Source organism: Herpailurus yagouaroundi, unplaced genomic scaffold (assembly GCF_014898765.1).
Source record: "Herpailurus yagouaroundi ecotype Mexico unplaced genomic scaffold, PumYag 67690, whole genome shotgun sequence".
Classification (NCBI taxonomy): domain Eukaryota; kingdom Metazoa; phylum Chordata; class Mammalia; order Carnivora; family Felidae; genus Herpailurus; species Herpailurus yagouaroundi.
The window spans coordinates 3,416,890-3,434,874 of record NW_024420490.1 but is presented as its reverse complement, the minus strand read 5'-3'; the positions used below and the strand labels follow the sequence as shown (position 1 = coordinate 3,434,874).

At 46.7% G+C, this 17,985-nt stretch overlaps 1 pseudogene; it reads left to right on the top strand.

The window, feature by feature from the left end:
* LOC121025612 (40S ribosomal protein S11-like) overlaps positions 1-5,046 on the top strand; it is a 19,441-nt pseudogene extending 14,395 nt beyond the window's left edge.
* Positions 5,047-17,985: the final 12,939 nt, after the last annotated feature.

The window sequence follows — 17,985 nt, the reverse complement described above, 5'->3', positions numbered from 1 at the left end:
TGAAAGAGCAGCTTTTTGACTCAAGATTTACAAGGTCGCTGGGCCACCTCCTGGATCCCCAAGAGCCCTCACTCTTCTTCATTTGGAATTACACTAACCCTGCAGAAACCAAGAGCCAAAAATATGAAAAGCCAGGGACCGCAAGAGACCACTGCAACCCTAGAATATCGGTTTCAATAATGGCATTTATGTGGCATCTGAGGGTATGAGGTGCTACATCCGAGAAACATGAATATCATCACCATCATCACCACCATCGTCATCTACGGCAATGTGTCCAAGTTATATTATTTAATTCCCTCCCCTGATCAATAGAGTATAGGAACAGAACCTAACCATTTTTCCTAAGAAAACCACATGGATGGTGCCTGACAGGGTGGGGACAGCAAACAGCTGTCCCCCCGGCAAATGCATGGGCTCTGTGACGACAACTCTATAGCTGCATCTCTCGATGTCCTTTTTGCCTTTTTCTTTTACTACCATCTATGTTCTCGAGAGTTCCCAGATCCCCCTTCCCCGACCCCCCCCCCCATACACAGAGACCGCAAAATAAAGTCCAGATGGGTGAAATGATGTTGTGAACTAGCTGGCGACACCAACTCTCCAGACCTGGACTTAAGTCTTAGCTTGCCCATGTACGAGCTGTGCAACCTTGGACGGGTAACTTACTTATAGGAAGTCTTGGAGCTTTGGTTTCCTCACCGGTAAAACAGGGATAAAAGCAGTCCTCCATGGATCAGACTGCTGTGGGAATGGAATGCCACAATGTGTGTAAAAGTGCCTGGAACAGGGCCAGGCACATCCTAAGTTTTCAATACATGTTCGTACACGCCCGTCTTATTCCTGCAGTTAGGCGGCACATCAATTAAATTTCACTGTCTGTGACGGGCAAGACAGCACAGTGGTTGAAAGCCCACAGGCTCTAGGGCCAGACTCCCTGGGTGAGAATCCTGGGGCTGCGTCTCACTGGTTGTGTGTCCCTGGGCAAGCTGCTTAACCTCTCTCGGGGACGAAGGTGTTCCTGCGAAATATGAGGGGACAGTAACTCCTAGCGCTCAGGGCTTCAGTGACTGAAGATCCATCTACAAAATATTTCTAACAGTACCTGCAGTTTGTTAAGCCTTTAACAGATGCTGGCCGACCTTATTGCCATTACACACTCTGACTTTGTGGATGATTATTAAAGTAGCCACAGATTCTTCCTCTCCCGGCAGATTGCGACACGGCACAGATTTCCCATCAACCGGTAGAGTTGATTTCCCCACTCCTTGAACTGGAGCTGGTCGCGTAACTTGCTTTGGCCAACGGACCGTCAGGAAGCATAATACAGCAGAGGCTTGGGAAAGTGCTTGGGAACTGGGGCTTGCCCCCTGTTGCTGCCCTGGGGAGCCCTCTGTCTTGTGAACGAGCCCAAGCTAGCCTGCTAGAGGATAAGAGGTCACACGGAAGAGAACTAAGGCACTCTAGCCAACAGCTGTGCCCTAACAGCTTGCTAACAGCCAGACTTGTCCCAGCCACCGACTAACCTGCCTGCTGGCCGCAGATGTACGCAAGCCCAACACAGGTTAGCTGAACCGGCCCAGAGCTGAAAAACTACACAGCCAACCCACAGAACTGCGAGCCAAATGAATGGTTGTTGTTTTAAGCCGTTAAGTTTTGGGGTGGTTTGTTACACAGCACAAGCTACCTAAACCAGGCCTTCTAGAGTCTAAAGTACAGTTCCGTGTACCATTCTAATTCCTGAATGCTTATCTGCCAGATTTCTGTGGCCAGCCCAAGAAATAAATGTTATAAGGCATTTTAAAATACACACACACACACGAAGCCCTGTGCCTTGGCTAACTAGTTTTTCTAATGAGAGCAAAACCCCCTCAAGACATTTCTATTAAAAACAGCTTAAGAGGAAAAGCTTCTTTGTATAATTATAGACACACAGATGGGATCTAGAAGCCGGAACATAACAAGCCAAAAGCTCTGTGGGTGGAAGGGACATTAAGACATAGGGCAGGCTCTCAACAACTACCAGCTTCTACTCATGCAACTGGGGCCTGATGAGGCCAAGGGGCTAGAAGTGGCTCAAGGCCAACTCCTCTGAAAACTTTTCCTCAGCTCTTCTCACTGACATCAACCTCTTCTTGTTGACTTGCTACACCTAGAGTATGCATTTAGGCTTTAGACCACGTCTATCCCACATGGCCCTAGAGGATGTACATCATGTGCACCGGCGTCTTGTCGACCGAACAAAACGCTAAATTCTTTGAAATGAGAAACCCATCTCAATCCCTTACAACACCCAGCAAAGTTCCCGGCACAAATTAGGCATTCAAGAAAATCTGATCAGATTGCATAAAACTAAGCCATGCATGTTTAGAAATGCAGTGGTCATTATCTAAATCAAATGTGCCAAATTAGAAATGAATACATATTTTGTACCCATGGAGAGGCAGCGCAAGCCAGAGGGTCCAAGAACACAGAATAATGCCACACTGCCTGGGTTTGAACCATGACCCTTCAAATTACTAACGGTACCTCAGTTTCCTCCGTGGTAATAAAAGGAGCTATCTCATGAGGTTGTTAGGAGGACGAACTGAGGTAATACATGTAAGGCACTGCATCTAGAGCACGGAATATGGTTTGGCAATAAAAAGGAACAGACTTCAGAAACATTATCCTCAGTGAAAGAAACATCACCCCCATATTTCACAAAAGATAAAATCCCCAGGAAAGGCAGATTCAGAGAGACACAGAAAGGAGGTTGGTGGCTGCCTGGGCGGGGGTGGGACTGGGGATTGACTGGGCACAAGAGGTAACAGAAATGTTCTGCCATCAGAAGGTGATAATGGCAGCACCATTCTGTAAACTTACCCCAAATCACTGAATGGTACACTCAAAACAGGTGAACTTTATGGTATGTAAATTACACCTCGATAAAGCTGCTTTAAGAAAGTGTGAAGGGCTGGGGCACCTGGCTGGCTCAGTCAGAAAGCAGAGCATGCGACTCCTGATCTCAGGGTTGTGCATTCAAGCCCCACATTGGGTGTAGAGTCTACCTTTAAACAAAAAGTGTAAAGGGCTTAGAGAAGAATGCCTGGCCCAGAACAAGCACTACGTAAGTGGTGTGTCAAATAAATAAGCATCGTTTTCAGGAAAACCTGGGCACGTCTGAGTCCCCAAGGACGCTGAGTCCACCCTAGTCTTTCTAACCCCTTGTTCACCCCACCACTCATCGCAGGGATCTAAACCCGGGATCCTCTTCCCATGAGTCCAGGATGCTGCTAAGCCAGCCATATGTGTCTCCTTGGCTGCTATCATCCCTGCAACTGCCAAAACGCTACACAGTTTATTAAATGCCTCTTGTTTATGTAGTTCCTGATGCCAAGCTGTATTTTATTATATTGAGCCAACTGCTCTTATGCAAGGTTTTTTTTTGGGGGGGGGGGCGGTGAGGGGAGGTGTTGGGAGGAGGGAACGATCACACTAGTGAGGGAGGGAGATTCCTTAAAACTGGGACTCCAAAGAGCAGCTGCTGATTACTCACAGAAGCCCAAACATCCCTGCCCTTGACAGATGTCATGCCACAGGGTAACTTTAACTCTGCTCAAAGTCTGGACAACAATACCCGCTTGGGTAGAGAGAAGGGAGGAGCTGGTGAGGCAGAAGAGAGTTCGAGAAAACGGAAAGGGAAATGGATTTACAAACAGGCTCTGCCACATGTGCAGGAACAGGGAGGCTTTAATTTCTAAGAAGTCCTGAAACAGACAAGAGTCCCAAGCATACCATTCTTGCCAACTTGTGGCTCTCTCATCTTGCCCCAAACCATCCGCATGGAGTTCTCACTTCTCCCTGTTTTATCTCTGGGCGTTCATTAGGAATTGGCCCATTCACTCTGTTCCCTTCAGGTCACACGCTCAGTTGTTCACCATTTCCCACATCAATGCCGTTGGAGACTATCTTCCCAGCCATTTAAGTGCGTCCATCCAAATTTTTCGAGAGGGAAAGAAATATGACTCCATCGCCCCACAGCCTCCTCAGACTTGGCAAAATGGATAGCTGGAGGCATGCCCAGACCTAGTAAGATCAACCCACTTCCCCCACTCAATGTCAATGTGCATGCAATCATTCAAAGACTATTTATGAAGCACCCACACGTGACAAGACCTGGGTTCCAGCCCTAGAAGTGCTTCTCAAACTTGAGCATGCCTTGGGATCACCTGGAGAACTGGCAGAACACAAATCCCTGGGCCCTACCCCCAGAGCTACTAAAATTCAGTAGGGTTGAGGGTGAGGCCTGGGTTCAGCATTCCTAATAAGCTCCCAAGCGATGCTAATGCTGCCGGTTCATGGACCACACTTAAGGAGTGGCACTGGTCTAGAGGCCACAAAGGTGGTTAGCAGTGGAACTCGCCTCAGGTAGCTAATAATCCCTTACTGAACAGAAGACACAGGTACACACACGAACATGCACTAAACAAAATTGTAACCCCACGTAAAACATGGTAAGTCTTAGCCTCTTTTCAGGCAGCCGGCAAGATGGCGGACGTTCAGACTGAGCGTGCCTACCAAAAGCAGCCAACCACCTTTCAAAATAAGAAGAGGGTCCTGCTTGGAGAAACCAGCAAGGAGAAGCTCCTGCGATAGTCCAAGAATATCGGTCTGGGCTTCAAGCCACCCAAGGAGGTGGCTGAGGGCACCTACACTAACGAGAAATGCCCCTTTACTGGTAATGTCTCCATCCAAGGGCGGACTCTGTCTGGTGCAGTGGCAAAGATGAAGATGCAAAGGACCACTCATCCACCGAGACTACTTCTGCTACATCTGAAAGTACAACCACTTTGAGAAACACCACAGGATCATGTGTGTGCATCTGTCCCCCTGCTTTGGGGACGTCGAGATTGGCGACATCGTCACAGTGGGCGAGTACCGGCCCTTAAGCGAGACTGTACATTTCATCGTGCTCAAAGTCACAAAGGCCGCTGGCACCAAGAAGCAATTCCAGAAGTTCTGAGACTAGACGTCTGCCCACACCCCCAAAGAAAAGAATTTTCCCAATCAAAAAATACAAACAAACAAGGAAGGTCTTAGCCTTAGGCAAGACCCAGACAGCAGGCGAGGGAAAATAAGGGGAAAGGTTGGACCAAAGTGGTATCCGTGTGTAGACACGTGTATGAACATTGACCTATGAATGCACCTATCTCCATCCAGGAGCTCTTCGTGGACAAAGACCTCACCTTACTCTTTCCGCTTTTAACACCTACTACAATGCCTGGTGCACAGTAAATGCTCAGTGGAATGTTTATGGAATGAATGAGTGAACAAAGAAACACAAATGTAGGCATTCATCCATGAAATTGCATGGAACGAAGTTTCATGTCTGGCAGCACATTTGTCTACCTTATCAAAAACCAATGGTCCCAGGAAATAATCATTTTTGGACTTAAGATTTTGATTTCAGGCTATTAATGTGATTTTGTCTAAAATATATAAGTTACAAAAATGTACTAAAACTTGGTTAAGCTTTTAAAACTCAATGAATCAGCAAGCACTGCACAAGCACAAGGACTGTGCCTAGAATATTCTGTGCTGGATATCCCAGTGAGCATGACATATGTGGTTCCTGACCTCCTAAAGCTGGAAGTCTAAGGTTCTTCTGTGATGGTATTCTTCATACTTGAGTCCAAAGCCTCCAGGGGAGCTTTCCCCAAGATCTATCTCTAGTCAAAATGCCATAGTCCCTGGCTCTGAACCCTAGTTTGCTGGCTATGGGTCTTCAGGTAAATTACTTAACCTCTCTGTGCTTCCTCTTCATCTCTGAACTGCAGATAATAGTAGAACCCCCATCAAAGGACTAGAGTGAAGACCAAGGTCGTTGATGTCATGCACTTAGAACAGTGCCTGGCAAATAGAACGTGGCTGTTAAGTGAGCACTCATTTTTATTAGCATTATCATCATTATTACTATCTTCATCATCATTGCCATCATCAACAGCTGAGCCCCTCAGGAGTACAAGACCCTATCAGCTTATAAAGTGTTAACCTGAGAAGTGACAAGATAAAGAAAACTGGACTTCTGAATCCTCAAAAAGCCCAGCCCAGTCTTACAGCTTTCTTGCTCCACCCCTATTTTTCCTGTCCTCCAATCAGCTTTCATAACAGCTTCTTGAAACATCCAACCCGGTTACAAATCAGGGCCATTGCTAGGATGGCTCAAGTCCAGGACCAAGCTGGCAGGATCAAGGAAAGACAGGCCCCTCTCATTCAGCCACACACAGTCTACTTGTCACCCTTTTGGAAACCAGTGACTCAGATGTAACTCTCCTGCAAGGTGGCAGCTGGTGGGCTTTGGCAAAGCACACAAAGGAAGCACATTCTCTCTCCTAGCGACCCAGGGCACCAAGGAGAAGGTCTTAACACAGTTCTCATTCATGCTTTAGCCTAATTAAGATGGCATTACCAGTTTCAATGGTGGGCTTCTTCTGCCAGCTGCAACTGGCTCCCTTCTCCGAAGCTTTTGCTTCTTGTTTTCACAGTTTATTGATCCCCAACATGGATTTGAGGATGCCTGGATTAAACGATAGCAGCTCCATTCTCTTTCCCCTCTCCCCTTCCCTGAGACAATTGTTTGCTGTCTTGGTTTATCTAAATTGGCTCAGAGGCCTCGCAATGGGCACAACTTTGTAAACCAGTTACCCAAACTCTTCTGGTTTAACAAATGGACTTCATTCTATAATTTAGCTTAAGACTTTCCCGGGGCCAGAAACCAAAACCCCCTTGGCCTGCCCACCTCAAAAAGGCATAGCGTCCATTCTGGTACCTGGCAGGCGGAGGTGACAGGCAACAAAATGGATCTCGCATCCCCTCTGCAAATTCTGAATTTCTTCCTCTCATGAGGGGGTTACTTGTCTGCAACGATCTCCAGGAAATCCAGTGAAGAACTGAGTTTTTCCTGCCTTGGCTACAAACTGAGTGCCCCTTTGCAGTTCATGGCACATCTCTCTTTAGAAGCAATGTGATGGCATTTAGGGAGGGGCTCAACCGCCACATCCAGCAAAAGCAGTTAAACTCCAACTTGGGATTTACAGGAACAGAGCAATAGGGTTGATACCATTTGGGATGAGAAACCAAGAGATGACAAAAGATTAAATGACACCATCCAACCAGCTCTGTCGGTGGGCAAGTCATTTGGCTTCTCTAAGCCTCAGTTGCCTAGTGCAACTGAGTGCGGTTACAGCAGTGAGCTATGGAATATGCGAGGCTTGTGATGGTGATGTGATGAGGAAGAAGAGGAGAACAAAGAGGATTAGGACAAGGAGGAGGATCACTCTTGGGTCTTGGGAGGTAGCCAGTGGGAGCTACTGAGCTGGCTGTTAGTCCAGATCAATAGCTAAATTCCTTTTTTTTTTTTTTAACTCTACAATTCCCAGCCATTTTTTGGATGAGAAACTGCATTTGATCCCTCCAAACCCTTAGTATTCCAGCTCCCAGTTTTGGGGGAAGCTAGCCCCTGACAAGGGTAGCAGGTAGGGAAATCAAAGAGGGGACTCCATTATTGCTTTTCACGGCTGCCCATGATTCCCTCTCTTCTGGGACCATCTGTGATGGCCAAATTGGACCCATGAGTAGAAGGAAATCCACCTATTCTCCAGTCCCTCATCCTCAAGCATGGAGTTCAACCTAGTAAGGGTAGAAACCAACAAGGACTCTAATTGAGCATAAAATTAAGCCCTTTCATTGCAACTTGGAAGATGACCACTAAAGGCATTCCAGGCATAAAAGGAACCTCAGCCCTTCAGATTCTTCTCTTGGATGAACATTCGGTGGAAAGAGAACATGAAATCGCCACGAGGCCCTTGTGATAGAGCCCATAGGTGCCTTGTGCCACTCCCCGGTGCTCTCACAAAGTTTTTTCTTCTCCACATGTTTTCAGACCCTTTGATGCTCATAATAATTGTAAGCAGGGGACTTACTGAACTCAACAGATGAGGAAGCTGAAGTGGACAGAAGCAATATGGCACTCCCAAGGTCACACAGCTGCCACTAGAACAGTACAAATTAGCACCTCAGCCTCATTACACCAAACTTGTGCTCTTTTTCCCCCACCAACCTTCAAGCCCTCATTCAGCTGCTGAGCTGAGCTTGTAAACTCCTTGCCAGCAGAGTGAGGGGATGGATTGCTTGTTACTAGAATAGGGAGGGAGTCAGTCGTCCTGAGTCTAGGTATCGGGGCACCTCAGAGCTAACCTACATTAATGCCCATCTGGAATGGGATTGGCAGTGGCTCGGGATGATGATAAGATGGTGTCCGTGAAGAGTGCTCAACTTGCCTCCCATCCAGATCTTCTGTGGCTCTTCCTGTCCTGAGTTTAGTCCTTTATCCCACCACCCGGCAGCTTCTCTTACTTGGCTCTCCAATGGAGAAGGCATAGATAACCCAGCCCAAATGAGCTCCAATGACATCAACTGGCCTATAAATCAACAGGGCCCCAAAGACTCAGACTTGGGCATCTACACACAGTGTGCCCACCCTACTTCCTCTTAAACTAGGGAAGGGAGGCAACAACTTAAGGGCTCATATCAGTCCATAATATAAAATATCTGGGGCCAGAACAGTGCCATACCAGCAGACATGCACTCCATGGAGCATGTTCATACATATACCATGGGGTGGGTACATCAGGGTGGCTTTAATGAAAAGCCTCCTGGGGCGCCTGGGTGGCTCCGTCGGTTGGGCGTCCGACTTCGGCTCAGGTCATGATCTCACTGTCCATGGGTTCCAGCCCCACATAGGGCTCTGTGCTGACAGCTCGGAGCCTGGAGCCTGCTTCGGATTCTGTGTCTCTGTCTCTCTCTGCCCCTCCCCCGCCCAAGCTGTCTCTGTCTCTCTCAAAAATAAATAAATATTTTTTAAAAAAGAAAAGAAAAGCCTCCTGCCACCATTCTCTTTAAATCACTGCTCCGCTCCTTGCATGGCTTTGTCCCTGGACTACAGACCACCTGAATCAGTCTCCCCAGGACCACTGTAGGATTTCAGCACCAGGCTTTCCCTCCTTTAGACTAATACACACCAGTATAGCTCCAGTGAATTACAGACCCCAGAGTGAGCAGTGGCCTCCAGGGTTGAGTACATGCAGCACAGGATTACTCCCTTGAGCAGAGGTTCCTAACTTTTGCCGTGCCATGGCTCCTTTGGCCGACTGGTGAAGCCTATGGGTCCTTCTCAGAATTCATAATGTATAAATTACAACATATATGATTGTAAAGCAAATAAATTGTGTCAAAATGCAGTTATCCAAATACTAACCAGAAAATTGAGTCACAGAATATTACGTGTGTTTATCAACACACAAAATAACAAGGTCTAGTGGCGAGTCTACTACTACACCAGGATTTTTATGTAATGGGCATATTTTGAGATATCTCCAGAAACTGTAATATGATACTGAAATGCCTTTGATTTCTATCAGTGAGCAAGTCACAGGGACAGGTAGCACTACTGTGGTCTGTGTCTTTTTGGAACTGAAGGAAATATCAAGTTTCAGTTTACGGTTAGTGAAACTAAAGATGCCATTTTTTTCCCGGACTTAAGGAATTCTATCCATAGACCATTTTGGTGGAAGGGAGGTTTCCAGGTGAGGTTCAATCCTCGTCCCAAAGAGGGCCTACCTGGATGGATTTCTGAAGAAGAAATGAATGAGCTATCTATCTGTAGCAATGAGGACATATGTCAATAACTAGTTGTTGCTGGGAAGGACAGAGGGACAATTCCCAAATATTGAAATAATACCCTAGGCCCCTAACAACAAAGAAATGATGATGTTCTAGGGCATGGCATTACAAGCATGGTGAAGCCACAGCTAAAACAATCCCTAGCAAGGGATCCACAGACCTGATCTGGTACAATGAAAATGACAGGCTCCTGCATTTTTCCAACTTGTATATTACTTCTCTAGGTGTTAAAAGAACTTCCTAAATCAGTGATCTGATGCCATGCCACATCCTTGGATAAAATGTCTAACATCCCAGAAGAGGTTGATGTGTAGGAAGATTACTTCAACAGCCATTTTTCGTACCTTATCTCCCTGCCCCTCCTCATGCCATAGTTGATTGGACCAAGGGTGAGCACTAGATTCAAGAGTAGCCTAACTATTGGCTGGTCAGCAGCCAATGGGATGGCTTGATTTTCTTTAAATGATCTGGGTCAAGCAGGCACGCTCTCTCTCTTCTCTTCCAGAAAGTGAACGGAGACGTGGCAAGAAGGAAGAAATTATGGGTCGAAGTCAAAGCTAAAAGAAAACACAGAAGCAAGCCAGACTTTGATTCAGGGTCATAAAAGGGAAGGATCCAGAGAGAAGCTGAGTCCAGCCAATGGTAGAGCACTCACTGCACCGGAAACCACGAGCCCTGATGATGGGTCCCTAGAATGGCTTCAGATTCACACTGCTTTCCACTTCCTGTCTCCGTAAAGCCTCCATTTTCTGTTTCCACAGTAAAATCTCATGAACAGAATTCAAAGGGTCCTTGGAAAAAAGTCACATTTTAATTTTCACTAACCTGCAACTGAAACTTTGCATTTCCTTCTCCTTCTGCGGAAACTTCTATGAGCTCTAAGATTAGATGAGATGCTCCAACAATGTGTTCCCAAGCCCCTTTCACCTACTCTTAGCAATGTAGGAGCAATGTTCATCGCAATGTCCTCTTGCCATATCTCTACCTCACCTTAGACCATAATGTTCATTGATGGCAGGAACCCTACTGGCCTCCTGTGGATTCGCAGGGCTTAGCACAGTAAATGTACTATACTTAATACATCTTATTGAATCAAATAAGGAATGAAATTTCTACAGGAAGTCATGGGGAAATAATAAACAACAATCCAATGACGCAAGCTTGGTGACCTAGCCATAGCTCTTAAAAGAGAAATAACGGAGGGGCGCCTGGGTGGCGCAGTCGGTTAAGCGTCCGACTTCAGCCAGGTCACGATCTCGCGGTCCGTGAGTTCAAGCCCCGCGTAGGGCTCTGGGCTGATGGCTCAGAGCCTGGAGCCTGTTTCCGATTCTGTGTCTCCCTCTCTCTCTGCCCCTCCTCCATTCATGCTCTGTCTCTCTCTATCCCAAAAATAAATAAACGTTGAAAAAAAAAAAAAAAAGAGAAATAACGGAGCAGATACCAAACGTTGCAGGCGAATATTCGAATCAAGACCTCTCACACAACTGAACTAAGGCAATTCAGTTCTCTGAACATTTACTGGGACCTGCTATGGGTGACACTCCCTTCCCATAAGGATTTAACAAAGATGAGAAAGGCATGTAGGATGAGATACATACTATACAAGGCAGGTCCACTGGGGGCAAACTGTCACTAGAGCCGGAATCGGATGATCCACATCTGAATCCTGGCCCAATGCTTAGCAATAGCAACTGTGACAAGTTGCTAGATGAAGCCTCAGTTTTGCTGTCTGTACAATGGGGCTGACGATATTGATCTCATAGAAGAATTACGAAGATTAAATGCCACCATTACATTCAAGGACCTGGTACCACAACTAGTACATTAACAGACGTTCATTAAAGGTCTGGATCTTTCCCTCAGGTATTAAAAAAAAAAGCTTAATTGTACATCAGCAGCAGCAAGGTGGTGGCAGTAAAAGAAATTTCATCTGTGGCATGTTAGTCCCAGATCTATTTTACCTATGACCGTGCTGGAAGAGAATCTTAGTGTATTTGGAGCAAGGTGGAAAGAAGGTTCAGCTCAGAGCTAGAGACCGAAATAGAGCCACGATGTGAGCCACGGGTAAACTGTTAACTTTTCTAGTAGCCACGTGAAACAAAAAAGTAAAAAGAAACAGGTGAAATTAATAATACGTTCCATGAAACCAATACACCTAAAATAGTATTTCAATATGCAATCAATAGAAACATGCAGTAACGATCTATTTTACAGTCGTGGCTTGCACCAAGGCTTAGAAACCCGGTGTGTATTTTACATTTAGAGCACCTCATGTCTCGAGTGCCCGCCGGCCACATGCAGCGAGCGGCTGCTGTGTCAGACAGCCCAGGTCCAGCCCGTGTGGCGACAGCTGTGGGGGTCACCACGGTGGAAACGGATTCTATTTAGACAGTGGATGGGAGCTCAGAGTCTGGAACCAGACTGGGTGGAGATGCTGTCTCTGTCACTCACCAGCTATGTGATCTTGGGCAAGTGACTTCGTCTCCCTGTGTCTAACTTCGTCTCTAACAGGGGACCAGCAACGCCAGCTTCCGGAGCTCGTGAGGATGCAATGAATTAATGCGTGCCAAATACTTAGAACTGCATGAGGCACGTAGTGAGCTGTCCGTAAACGTTAACTGTTGCTGTTATGACAGCTCCAGAGGGGGGCGCAGGAAGAGAATGGCACAGATTATAAAGCCTAGAGAGGATTAGGGTTCTGCTACTTCCTTTTCAGAGTCATCCGTCTTGATGAGGCAACTCCGCCGTGCCCCGTACAGGCCAACGAGAGGGAGAACCCTGGTGCACAGCAGCCCGGCGTGAAACGGTCCCGGAGGGCGGCGGGCCCTCCGGTTTGCAATCTAAAGGCAATCTGTGGAGCTATGGTTCCAATTAGGAAAGCAAAGCTGGCCCGAATACCGTTCCCCACAGCTTGGCAGGAAAAGCCATTTGCAACAAACCAGACCATGTCTCCCATATTCTGTCTTTGTTTCTCTGTTCAAACATTTGTAAGTCGTTCCGAACTGGGGAGAGGCGGCGGCGGCAGCAACTGTTTTAAAAGGCAGAGCCATGATCAAATGAAGGCAGGCCAAATACACAAGTGGCCAGGGCTGGGGGAAGCCAGGATACAAATCACGAAAATAAAGAAGAAATTAAGAGCAATAAAATTCACATCTGCTGAATACAAGCAATTATGCCTTCCTGGAAATGACTTCTGATTCTTATAGATTAATAACTATCTATGTCTCTCAACGTATGACTGGTGTTTCTTTTAACTCTCACTCAGATACGCCTGTTTCTCCTTCCTGCCATTCCTGGCCCGGCTTCTACAATATTGGCCCGGGTTACTATCGATGCCTCCTTTTCTATTTACTCTTTTATTGAGGGGTCACATACGTACAGCAAAGTGCAGAGATCTCAAGTCTACAGCTCAAATGATCATCGCATACATCTATCTACATCAAGGTTAGCAGTGGATAGAAAATATGGGTGGGTACTGTTTGGTGAAAGTTTGGGTGAAAACATGGAGTATTTCCAGGGTCCCAGCAGACTGCCTTGGGCCCCGCCCAAGATAACCACTCTTCTAACCTCTATCTCTATAGATTAGCTTTGCCTGGGTTTGAACTCCATATAAATGGTACGCCTCCCTTTTCCTTCCTGGTTCCTCAAGCACGTACTTAAGCGTATTCTAGCAGAGACGCAGAAGGGAAGGCGGCAATAGGAAGTGATCAAGGTCACGAGGTCTGTCTCATTTATACAACCTAATACCGAAAATCGGCCCTAGACGGCCTACCAACATGCTCCACTCACAGCCTCCGATGCTAACACATGAACACTACCACTCTAGGTTCCCAGGTCCGCTCCCGGGATGGCTCAGTAAAGCATTGGGCGGTGAGCTGGGTCATAACAAGATTCGCCTTCGTCTGGAAAAAGGTGAGGAGGTCTCACTTCCCCTGGGGACATCCTTTTCGGTGTAGCATGCCAAGGAAGAGCTGGCGACAGCCAGGCTGGGTGTAAAGCCCAGCTGTGCCACTTCCTACCTGTGTGACCTCGCGTAGGCTTCTTCACCTCTGGAGGGCACAGTAGAGACCTCAGAACGGGCGGCGTGCATGTGTCAACACACGCTCACAGGTGCACATAAACGAATACACGTGTGTGCACACATACACCTGAACATATATTTGCACACCCGAGTGCACGTGCACACACACACGTAGGTACCTCGCCTCCCCTCTCCTCAGGACACAGATGAACAGAAATTCTCCTGATCTTCCTAGAAAGCCCCTGCTCATTAAAGCCCAGAGGTAAGAGATCAAAGTTAAGGAAGCGTGAAACCGGGAGAGGAGCCTCGTTCATGAGGAACATGTTGCCATAAGCAGGTCTGGGGAGCGCAGGCGTCTCACTCCGAGTGCACGCTGGGCTCCCTCATCCTGAAATGACATTGTGTGAGCTGGAATTCACAGAGCGGCCCCAAACCACCGTAGGTATTCGTGAGAGGAGAAACGGAATTGGATTATTCTCATTCTCAGAAGAGCAAACACGAAGATATAAAATCATGTCCCCCCACCCCAGATTATCATCTCGGAAATTCCATCCACTTCTAGCATTGCATAACACCCATGAAATACTCCAAAGCCCCAGGGCTGGAGAGAGAGAGGTATGCAGCATCAGGCAATATCAAGGTGTCCTTGCCTCTCACAGGAGTATCTAACAAGTCGAAAGATTTTTTTTCCTAGACAGCAGTGAAAACATTTTTTATAATGTTTATTTATTTTTGAGACGATGCAAGAGACAGAGTGCAAGCAGTGGAGGGGCAGACAGAGGGAGACACAGAATCTGAAGCGGGGTCCAGGCTCCGAGCTGTCAGCCCAGAGCCCGACGCGGGGCTTGAACCGTGAGATCATGACCTGAGCCGAAGTCGGACGCTTAACCGACTGAGCCACCCAGGCGCCCCGAAAACTTTTGGAGATACTGAGATCATAGTAAGAAAATTTCCGACTAAAACGTTTTCTAGTATAATTACAAACGTCCTAGAACACATTTCTCTCCAGCATTTTACCCAGGAGGTTGCCATGAATGAAAATACAGTGCCATACTTACTTCACAAGAGGGTCAGAGAGAACCCTTAAAACCCAGTTTTAAAGATCACCTCAGCAAGGCTAGGGGGAAGAGGCTGGCACAACGATGGAGTTTAAAGACCTCTACAGTCCCAGGGAGGCCCGTAACTTCCTGTATGAAATCAACAAACACCTTTCTAAGCAGAAACAGTTTTATACCCCTTTAGGGTACACATAAGGAAGGACCTCAAAGAATTCCAGATCTAGCAGTTTCTTCTTGTTGTTTTATGATTAAAGAAGAAAGGACTAGAAAATTCTTCCCCCTCACCCCATGTGTGTGTTTGGGGTGTGTGTGTGTGTGTGTGTGTGTGTGTGTGTGTATGCATGTGTGTGTGCGTGTGCGCGCACACACGTGGCCAAAGTCCAAATTTTACTGTTGACTCCAAATCTTGCTAATACTGTGCCTATTTGTTCCCAAACTGCTAGCCAGCAAATGTTGATATGAGCCAAAATTACTTGGACTTCAGCCATAGCATGCGTATAAAGACAATGAAATTTTATTTCCTTTTCCTCATCATTAATGAGCTTACTGGCTCAAAGTGCTTTAAAGTTCTCCAAAGCAGTTCTGTGGTTTATAAACACTCCAAGAGTATCCCTATAAAAACTACAATGTTCACCTGTCTCTCTGGCTCTTGGTTAAAAGACTGCATAAGAATTAGGGATCTGATTACCATTGAATCCCTTTTGGTAACAAGGAAAAGAGGCAACCGATGCCCACAGGTGCTAGTTAACAGATTACTTCACAAAAATAAAAAGGCGTGCTTTGACACAGTTTGACTTTGGGGCAGGCAGAAAAGAGAAAATTCATAATTCTGACCTCGAGGTGAGTTCATGAAAAATCACCCCTTAGCTCTTGACTTTCTGAAAATAACCAGAGAGCAGGACATTAGGCATTTAATAGTGGCCTTCATTTCAGAAACACATGGAGACCTTCCCATCTTGACAGCTATGCCCACCCAGCTCCTCGCTGGCACCCACAAGCTCGGGGTACGCCATGAGGGAAAAAAGTAAAGCCTGTTTTCCTTCAGAAGACTTGGCGATGTTACTGATTGCATTTTTATGACCATAAAAGCTGTTTAAAGCAGTTCCTAAATCTCATGCAAAAAAAGTTTAAAATATATTAAGCCTAATTTTGCTATACAAAGACCAACCATGTAACCAATAAAGGAGATGCTGTTGAAGAATATTTGGGGACACAGTAAGATATTCTTGTTCTAGTGAGTGAAAAAAAAAAAAACCGTTTAAAAAGCAGTATGTAGACTCTAAGTCCAAGTTATTAAAACACGTCCGGGGAAAAACCTGGAGGATATGCACAAAAATACTGAGAGACTCTCTTGGGGTGATAGATTTAGAGACTATGTTTATTTTTTATATATTTTGTTGATCTTTATTTTTCAAATTTTGTTCACTTAACAGGTCTTATGCTTGTAGACTAAGGACAAAAAAAAAAATTTTTTTTAACTAACTTAGTTTTTACTCAAGGCCTAACTCTGACAAGAGTCCAAGATCAAGATTTGGTGAACATCCTTGCTCCCGGTCGTCTACAACTACACACAACCACGTGGGTGGACCTCACAAACCTCATACTGGGCAGAAGAAGCCACACACAAAAGAGTACAAACTGGGCCCTTCGCTTACCTAAAACACACAAAACAGCCAAAGAGCACCATGAGGTCAGAAGCGACGGTGACAGTTACCCTGGAGCCGGGGACTCTCAGCATCACTGAATCTCCTGCATCACTTCCGGGGTTTCTAGCTATGCTCAGTGGGTTAAAGCTGGAAGCAAAATGAGTCTCTGCCAACTTTGTGTGCGGTGCCCAAACTAGGAGACCTGTTTAAAAACACCGTACGTACCCCTTATAAAAGACGAGTCTGGTGTCCACATGAAACGCCTGCTGTGCCCCGGGGGCGGTGACGCACACAGGACCAGCAATAACACACTCCTCCGGAGTTTCGGAGACACAACTCGGTCCGGATTCCAGCACAAGTACCAGGAGGGAAATATTTCCAAACTCATTCTTCCCCATACTTGGGCTCCCACCGGCTGGCAGTTCCAAACAAATAAACAAATGAACCGCGACAAAGAAACAACAACGACAACGACAGGAACAAAAGAAGCTGTCTGTACTGTTGCAAAAAAGCACAGAGACAGCCAACCAGAGAGCTCTGCGTGAAAATAATGCAGGAGGACTTCCAAATCCTTCTCACCCCCAGTTCCCAACATGCTGCTACTTGGGACCAAAAGAAACTTCTCTTTCCAGGAAGCAGGAAAATGAGAAGTTGGGAAGGGCAGGAGGAAATGCGGTGACGTTGTAGAAAAGGAGAAGGACTTCTGGGTGACCGCGGTGTGCTGGCTGGTCCAGTGTTACCTCCCGAGTCGTCCCAGCCACCTGTAAAGCAGGCCCTGTGATCTCCCCTAAAAAGTGGGGGCGGGGGACAGGGGGGTCAGAGGCACAGCCACTTAGAGTAGCGCTTCCTCACCTTGGCTGCACACCAGAATCACCTGGGGAGCTTTGAAACACCCCGATGCCCAGGCACATTCCAGACCGATCGCTTTTGAACCCAATGTGCAGCTAAGGCTGAGAAGAGTGGTTTAGAGCAGCACATGTTAAATTTTCGTGCCCACGCACTGCCCACACACAAAGTCGGATTCTGATTCAGTAGATCTGGGGCGGGGCCTCAGAATGTGACGCTGGCGCACTCGGCCGCCCCCGATCCCCGCTTGCCCCGACGAGGGTACAGACCACAGCCTTTCTGAGGCTGCGGGCAACTTGATGAGCGTGCATTTCAAAAAAGGAGCAGGGATGTTCAGCCCCACCCCGTTAATCACTAGAGGCTGCTGGAGAAGGAATGGCTCCCTGCAGGTTGCTGGTGTGCGAGGGCCTTCTACACGCTCCCTTACTTGACAAGATATTAGGCACGAGCCATACGAGAATGTGCATTAACGAGACCCACATGTAGCTGCCGAAGAGTAAACACTCACTTAATCCCATGTAGCTGAACGGCCTAACAAACGAATTAGCTGGTGGCATCCACTTAGGATATATGATCCAATTTATATTATGATTCCTTTCTAAAGGCTGAACTGATTTTGACACATATAAAAATGTGGTTTCAATCACCCAAAATTGCACCGTCTGAACAGGGGGAGAGAAAGGTTTTTAAA